Source organism: Dipodomys merriami, unplaced genomic scaffold, assembly GCF_024711535.1.
Source record: "Dipodomys merriami isolate MVZ:Mamm:240054 unplaced genomic scaffold, mDipMer1.0.p SCAF_108, whole genome shotgun sequence".
Lineage (NCBI taxonomy): Eukaryota > Metazoa > Chordata > Mammalia > Rodentia > Heteromyidae > Dipodomys > Dipodomys merriami.
Genome location: NW_027202360.1, coordinates 3,175,275 through 3,183,996, shown reverse-complemented (window position 1 = coordinate 3,183,996; position 8,722 = coordinate 3,175,275). Strand labels below are relative to the sequence as shown.

General features: G+C 33.2%; 1 pseudogene; it reads left to right on the top strand.

Annotated features, from left to right (window-relative positions):
• The first annotated feature begins 8,049 nt into the window (after positions 1–8,049).
• Positions 8,050–8,146, top strand: LOC138815222 (U6 spliceosomal RNA; annotated as a pseudogene).
• Positions 8,147–8,722: the final 576 nt, after the last annotated feature.

The following is an 8,722-nucleotide window of genomic DNA, read 5'->3' as shown; positions in this document are numbered from 1 at the left end:
GTTGAAGGATTACAAAAGCTTAAGACTGGAGAAATAGCAAAGTTCGTCTAATGTAGGATTTTGTAGACCTTGTTAAATTAGAATTTAGATTTAAAATATATTTTTTGGATTTGTTTGTAATTTCATATTCTATAGGATACTACAAAATTCTTTCAAAGTAGAGGGATTAATTGAAAAATTCACAAATAATTCTGGCATTCTATTTGCCTAGATATTCTTTCACGACAGTTATAATTAGAACATAGTTAATAGATAATTCGCAGAGTTCATGTATACCATGTTAATATGAATAATCTAGACAGAGTTGCCAAAAATGGATGACATTAATTTATACATTGAGAACAACCAATTTTTAAAGGTTTGGTTTAATATGGTATGAAGAGAGTAATTGTGTGACATCTTCTTTCTTCTACCTATATGTACCACAGGAAGCCATTTCCTTATTTACGTGCCTTTGTATACATGGAGAGAAATGCTAGCTTTGGGTTTTTTTTTTCAGTTTTTTTTATTGGTTCATCCTAGAACTTGAACTCTTGGCATGGACAGGGTCTCTGATCCTGTTTATGCTCAAGGCTCAAGCCCTACCACTTCAACCTCAGTGCCACTTGGGTCTGGCTTTTGCAGAGAAGTTTTTTGGAGATAAGATTCTAAGAAACCTTCCTGCCTGGGTGGGCTTTGAATCACAATTTTCCTATCTTAGCATACTGAATATCTATTATAGTTAAAAAAGTCTAAATATAAATAATATTTGCAAGTGTTCTGATCTCAAGAATACCAGTGGAGGAAAAATGATGCAGCTCTGTTTATTGTGGTGTTCTTTTCAGAACAAGGAGGGTGTCACATTAGCAGAGGTGTAGTATTTTTTCAAAATAGAGATAAGGTATTCATAATGTGAATTAAGGAATTTTAAGGTATCCCTTACAAGTTGGAAACTGTTGGGCTAGGATGACTTTATGGCATAAATCTTGGGATTGATGGTCATAGACATAATAGCTTACTCTTATAAACAATTGCTTACTCTTGAAGAATTAATTATTACACATGCTTCACAGTTTTATCCTCTACAAGAATGTGGCTATTTTTCTGTTTACTTCTCAATCTGGACACCCCATTGGAAATTGCATCTATTGCAGAATTAATTAACATGCAAACAGTTACTGTTTTGAATCTCTTAGGAATGTTGAGAATTTAAAAATGAGTAGTAGTTAGTCATAGGAATTTTGAAGAACACATATATTCTGTCCTCTTAAAAACTTACTTACTTTTAAAATTATGGGTTTCCATAGTATTAAACTGGGTCCTGTCGTGGGGCCTGAATTCTGGGCCTGGGCGCTGTCCCTCAGCTCTTCAGCTCAAGGCTAGCGCTCTACCACTTGAGCTACTGGCTTTTTTTCTTTTTGCTTATGTGGTGCTGAGAAATCGAACCCAGGGCCTCAGGCATGCAAGGCAAGCGCTCTACCACTGAGCCATCTTCCCAGACCCTGTTTTCTGTTTTAGAATGAGAAAGTACTAAATGTATTCTTTTTTGAAAAATTTGGCAAGTATATTGTGAAAATAGTGTCTAGTTGGATAACATTCAAGTTGATGAACCTCTGATAAATAAGGGGTAATTAATTCAAATTAGAAGCCAAATATTATTGATTTTTAAAATGTTACTACATAAAGAATAATATTTACTGTGCCAATACAGTAAAATTACATTTTACACAGCTTATTTTTTCAATTTTATTATCAAATTGATGTACAGTGACTTTACACTAATTGTAAGGTAGTGAATAAAAAACATTTCAAACTTGTTACCCCTCCCTCATTTTTCTCAGTTTTCCTTCACCCCTTCACCCCTCACAAGTTGTAAAGTACATTTCTAACATATTGTCTTGTGAGTATTGCTATTGCATTGGTTTGCCTTTTGTCCTTTGTCTCACCATTGTCTCACCATACAGCAGGGACAAACCATAGGGGAAAACCCCAAAGAAAACAGAAATCACATAGTTCATCAAAAACAACATCCACAAGTGAAAAAAAAATCTGGTTCCATATCTTGAAATTCATTTTGCTTAGCATCAGCTAATATGGTTACATATATGCAAAACAAAGCCACTGGAAAATAATAGCTGCATGGATACTATATCATGAAAACAGCATGTTAACATTTTGATGGTAAAGGTGGAATTAGGATTGGTGAATTTGCGGTTCTGATAAAGGATTTTCAACAGTTTTAAATTTATGACAGGTAAAATTCAATAGTTCAAAATTTTTAATAACTTAGCCTATTAAGAAAATTTAAAATTGCCTGGAAGAATAGGCTCTCATGCAAAGAAATCCAAGGAGACTTAGTAGAGAGGGAGCAATATGGATGAAGATGGCTCTTTTTCAAACTAAACAAACAAACCTCAGAAACCTTGCTGTAATTCCTGTAGGTTCCCTTGGAATTGTCCTTACCCAGGAACTATATTCTCACTGTTTGAAAGAAGGTTGTATTGGAATTTAAATTAAAAGTTCTTTAAAAAATAAGGCATCAAAATTTGTGAATGTACCTTCAATTACCAAATAGTAATTCTCTGAAAAAGATAATTTGAGTCAAAATATTTAGGGAGAAAGTGCCCTCCACAATGAAAGAAGGTGTTGGGATTACACATTTCTGTTTGTAACACTTTCCACAATGTCTTTGGACGTGAAGCAGTGAAACACAGAAAAAAAATTTGATTGGATACTTCAAACCAATGATTTGTCATTTCTAAGTGGCTCACAAAAAATAATATTCTTATTAATATGAGGTAGTCTAGACTTCTTTTATTACATATGCCAAAAAGTTCAGAAAAGAATTGAGCAAATGGAAAAATTAATAATAAAATTTTTCTTAGAAGCCTTAGCTAAGCATATTGACTTCAGCAGTGAAGGGAGGCCAAAACTTTTTGATGTAAATTGTGTTAGTATTTTTACTCCCTAAAGTGATTTTACAGAGCCCATTTGGCTCACTACAATGCAGAACTGATTGAATGAAGACATGAAAATACATTCCACATCCAAATGAGGCAACTTGAAGAGTTTTAAAAGAGAAATAATGAAGATGTAGCAGTGGTGGAGCCCGTATGGTCCTTCAGCTTCACTAGACTGGAAGCCAAGAAGCTGTGATTAATTGGAACTCTGGCAAGAGCTAAGAGTAGGACATAGAAGTAGGACATAGAAGCATTTTCCTTTTGTAACAGACACTTTCTTCCAAGGTATGGGTGATTTAACTCTATTCTCCTCCATACATCTTGGTGAACAAATGAAGACCAAGAGAAAAATAATCTATTAAAATAATTTTGCATAGAATAACTTCACTGTTCCTGATATGGTATCTAAGGAGAATCTTAAGAGAGAAGATTAAAAAATGCAGTATTTTGTGGTTTCCTCTAAGCATCTTCTTAGCAAAATATATCTTTGAGGTTAGACAATTCTGATTGAACCAACAAGTGATGGAGTACTTATTTTGTGGGCACTTTAGACACAAGAAGTCTTTCAAGGTAAAAGAAAAAAATATATAACCAAATATTTGTGATCACAGCATCTTGGACTGTTTTCTGGATACAAAATTTTACATTAGATTTCTCCTTATTAACATAGATGTTGTTTCATGGCAACCAAATACAAGAGGGGAGTTTTATGGACTCGCTTGGCCAATTAAACAGCATGAAAGAAGAAAATGGCAAATAATATTTAATGAAATTACTTTGACCAATTCCTTTGCCAGAAGAAAGAAGGAAAAATATAATTCAAAATCAATTGACTTAAAAGTATGAAGAAAGAGTAGGGAAGAGAGATTAGAGAAAATATAGAGGATCGTTTTCTCTCCAGTGGAGTAATGCGTTCTTGATCTTGTTTCTTCCATTCTACCTCACAAGCTACCAAGTGTTTCTCAGGACTGGATTATCCAGATCAGACAGAAATCTCGTAGAAGTAAGATACTGTATGCAGCAGATATAGGTGATTTATAACCTTAGACAATCTATTTAATTCTGTTGAAAATTCTCCCCTATCCCAAACTTCCCTCTTTGAACAGCTTTGTTTGCTTTTCCCGACTGCCATTCATTAACTGATTAAAATTTTGAGTGGTCATATACATACTCTCTAGAGATTGCTGTTTGGTTGTGAGTTTTGTGTGTTTTTGTTTCTAGATGTGTTTTTAACTGAATTTTAAAAGTTTGTGCAATTATGTTACAATTAAATATATCCATCTAATTGTCCAATGCTCCTAGATCAGAGTCACTCCTTCTATCATTCTCAACCAACCCTTTCTCCAAGATTTATTTCCAATTTACCACTTCCTTCATCATATGTGTACATTCAGTATTCTAGCTGTATTTGCTCCTTGTTCATTTTTCATTCATTTTATGTCTTTACTATAATTCCTCTTTGGTTTCAACTTCTGATATTCATTCTGTTAAACTGTCTATTAATACTTTGAAAGGTTTATATACATTCCATGGAGTTTCAATCCTGCATATTCTTGAAATGATGTCAGCTTATATTTCCATAATTCATTCATCTGCAGCAACAATTTGCAAGACTGGAGACGGGAAGCACCTAAACATGATTTTTTCTCAACCGTTTGAAAGATTAATCTTTAGTCAAAAAGAAAGTTAAAAATGGCTTAGAATGTATTCCTAACTATGCATTTTTATAAATGGCTTTGTAAAATCGTGTAATTCTTTTATTTTACATGGAATAATATTTTCTACTACCTATAAGTTTTGGAAAAAGAACATTTTAATTTATTCCTAGATAGGAATATGATAGAAATAGAAGACAGATATTATGTTTGTCATATCTCTGATTAGTACCCATATTCAAGACTTAAAGTCGTATTTCTTACTATGTTAGACAGAGGGAAAACATAAAATAACATATGATGAGGCAACTATTTGTGATTGTTTAAAATGTACCTTATTAAATGATGAAATTTATTAGCTAAGTTTGGGTTTGAAATTTAGGAGGCTGACATATTAAACACATTTCTGAAAGGCCCATACTGAAAAACACAAATTGTGGGTGGTACTATTCTACACTTTATTGAATGGTTGAACATGTTTGGCATTAGTGCTGTGTAAATAATTCAACTCTATTGTAACTTGCTCCCTACACTTGAAAAACTTGTAATGTCACTAAGTATCATCAACTTGTCAAATGTTATTTTGGCGTAAGTGATTTTTTTTAATTTAATTTAATTTTATTTGTGAACATACTGTACAGAAGGGTTACAATTACATGGGCAGGATAATGCGTACATGTCTTACCAAGCATTGCAGCCTCCTCCTTTGATTTACCCTTTACATCCCTTCCCAGCCTCCCCCCTCCCCCCCCAATCCCAATCCTTCTCCTTCCCCCCCCTTGTCCCCCCCCCCGCACCGACGTTGTAAGGCTCGTTTTGGACATGACAACTTGTAATTCTCATTGTTGCAAGAGGTCCACCTGTATCCTTAAACACTGGTTTTTCTCCATCTCCTCCACAAGTTATACTGACATCAAGCATAGTGAAAGCAGGGGTTATACTGTGGGGGAGGGACATACAAAGCAACAAAGAGATAATCTTATAAATGCGTTAGAAACACATGCATGAAAGAAAAAAACATTAAAATACATATCTAAGGGTTCATTTTCCTGACCTCACATTATCTGAACTTTTCCGCTTGACTCATACATATACTAGATATTGCAAATAAGGGAAACCATGGGACCTATGCTTCTTTGGGCCTGGCTTCCTTCACTTAATATAATTTTTTCCAAGTTTTTCCATTTCCTAACAAATGGGGCAATGTCATTCTTTCTGATGGAGGCATAGAATTCCATTCTGTATATATACCACATTTTCTTGATCCATTCATCTACTGAGGGACATCTGGGTCGTTTCCATATCTTAGCTATGGTAAATAATGCTGCAATAAACATTGTTGTGCTGGTAGCTTTAGTGTTGTCTTGTTTGTAAACATTTGGGTAAATGCCCAAAAGTGGGATTGCTGGTTCATAGGGGAAATCTATGTGAAGTCTTTTGAGGAACCTCCATACTGCTTTCCAAAGTGGTTGAACAAGTTTACATTCCCACCAACAATGAAGTAAGTGCGAAATGGTTTTTTAAAGTTTATTTGAAAAGGAATATACTTTCAGGAGATTAAATGTAGATTATCATTGGTTTGAGAGTGACATTTTTATACCACAGAACCATGTTGTACTGAACTCCCAGAGTTTTGAAGCACTCCTTAGTGCTTCAAATGTTTTTCTGAATTACATTTGACCTCTAAATCAAGTTTTCGGGCTTTGTTAGACCAATTATAGATCTATCCTTCTAGGAACTATTTTTTTGGCCCACTTATGTTGGAATAAAATCTTTCGTTAATCATAGGTGAGGGATATTAAAAATAATCTTACGACAATTTGTGAACTTTTTCACTCATATGGGCTGGTTATCTGTAAGTTGAATGTTTGAATTACAGTACTTTCTCTCAAATTTTGTGATCTCATCCTTCATTTTAAGTTGCCTTGCATTTCACAATTGCTTACTGCTAATTCCTGCATCTCAAGGAATTGGGGCCCTGAAATATAGGAAATGCGAAATTGAGATTGGTCTTCAATTACTTTGTGTTGATATATTGCATGGGCCTTGGTGAAAAGTCTTGCCCCTGTTATCTGATGATGCAGGTAAATGGGCCTGGGGATCCTAGGACCCATGGGTACTGCAGAAGAATAATATTTTTTAGACATCTTAGCAAAATTTGGGCATAATCAGTAAGAAAGCTTCAGAAATATGGACAAAAACAGTTTGGAACAAGCGAGTTAAAACAATAAACAGAGCAGCAGAGTAAAATCCATTACAGATTAGAGGAAAACATTGTTTTATTATCATGTGGATTCAGAAGACCAAGAAGGGTTATAATGTATCACAAGTTTATACTAAAAAGATTGCATTGATACGTTTTCTAGTCTAATATATATTTGAAACCTAAATATTTATATTCCAATTCTGTTTATTGAAGTAAATAAATATCAATTTATTTGTCAAATTATCAACTAATTCTAGTAAGTTTCATTGTGTGAAATATAAAATCAGCACATATAACTATATATAATATGATTAAAAGACACACATTTTGTATTGTTCTGTTGTAGTTACTGTATCAAAGGCAACTCTGTTTTAAAGTATGATTCCATTATCTCTACTTCTGTGCTTGATAGAGTTAGATCTAAAGCTTTATCATTTGTAGATTTACAGCATGGAGGCAAGAGGAAACACTGTGATTAAAACATTATCAATTTAATGCCTAATAACGAGGAGAAACATATGCACTTCTCCTGCAACTATGAAAATATTTGGTGATAAAAAGGCAGGAGTGTAAGTTCCTGCCAGGAACTTACAGACAGGCCAGGACATTAAGTAATCATGCATACGAACAATTTTTTCACTTCTTGGCTTTAGCTACTTTTAAATGGAAGGTATAATAAACAATTATATTTTGATAAAATACCTTCTCGTCTGAACAGTTCTGTTTGAACTGTTCATCTCTCTATGATCCCTTGTAACCAAGATTAGTTTTGTTCTAGTAAGAAAATCTTTGCTGTCAGGGTAAGGTATTCTGGTTGGTCTGTTCCCACATGGAAGAAGGGTAAAGGCTCAGGTAGACATTTGTTCCAGTAACACCTCATTTGGGAAAATGTCAGCTGAAGAAATTTAGAAGTAGCGCTTAAGCAACGCTTAGTTTGAATCCATTAGGTCCACAAAGCTGGATAAATAAGTACTTGAAAAAGCCATCACCTTTGGACCTAACTATAAATAATAGAGAGTATGATCAAATTCCAAATAAAAAGACTTAAGATATTCATTGGCAAAAAAAGTTTGCAAATGTGAGCAATCGACTGATCAATATAATTTTTCCCAATATTCACAGAATTTTAGGGAAATAAGATCGATAGCATTGTTAGGAACAATAAGGTTTCCTTCTTACAAGTAGGCACCCATAGATATAAGCCTGTATAAAGATTGCAGCATTAACTATTAAATTTAGAGGATACTACATGCTTCAGCAGCACATATACTCAAATTACAATACAGAGATTAACATGGCACTTGCACAAGGATAATATGAAAATTTGAGAAATATTCCATATTTTTCATTCTTCAGATGCAAGAAATGAAAAAAGTGATTAAAAATTTGATTACAAAATTAAAAGTGTAACAATACACGTAATTCATATAATTAAATTTAGTTTGACATCAGTGTATTAAATCACCTCAGAAAGGCGTTTACATAGCATAAACTTTACAAAACTTTTAAAATTAGACAACATTGTCATTTTATCCCAAAGAAAAATAATATTAAGACCTAGAAAAAAAGGAATCAAACTGTTTCTATATCGAATACAATCGGAAAGGACACATTAATGAACGTATATATTATAAAATAATATAGAATTCAATGCATATCTAGGAGAAAATAAATTATGAACATTATACAAACATAGAATATAGAATATTTTAAAATATACTTTTTCAGAGAAGCACCAGAAATATTTTAGTTTCTTTACTACTCATTTCAACAGGTAAATTAAAATTATTTCTTATTAAAAAATCACAAACTCTGAAGAAATTATTATACATGTTTACAAAATCTATTGAATACATTTTTCCATCCAAGGCAGGCAATTCACTTGGAAGAATTCCGCAGAATCCATGAATTTTTACAGTAAA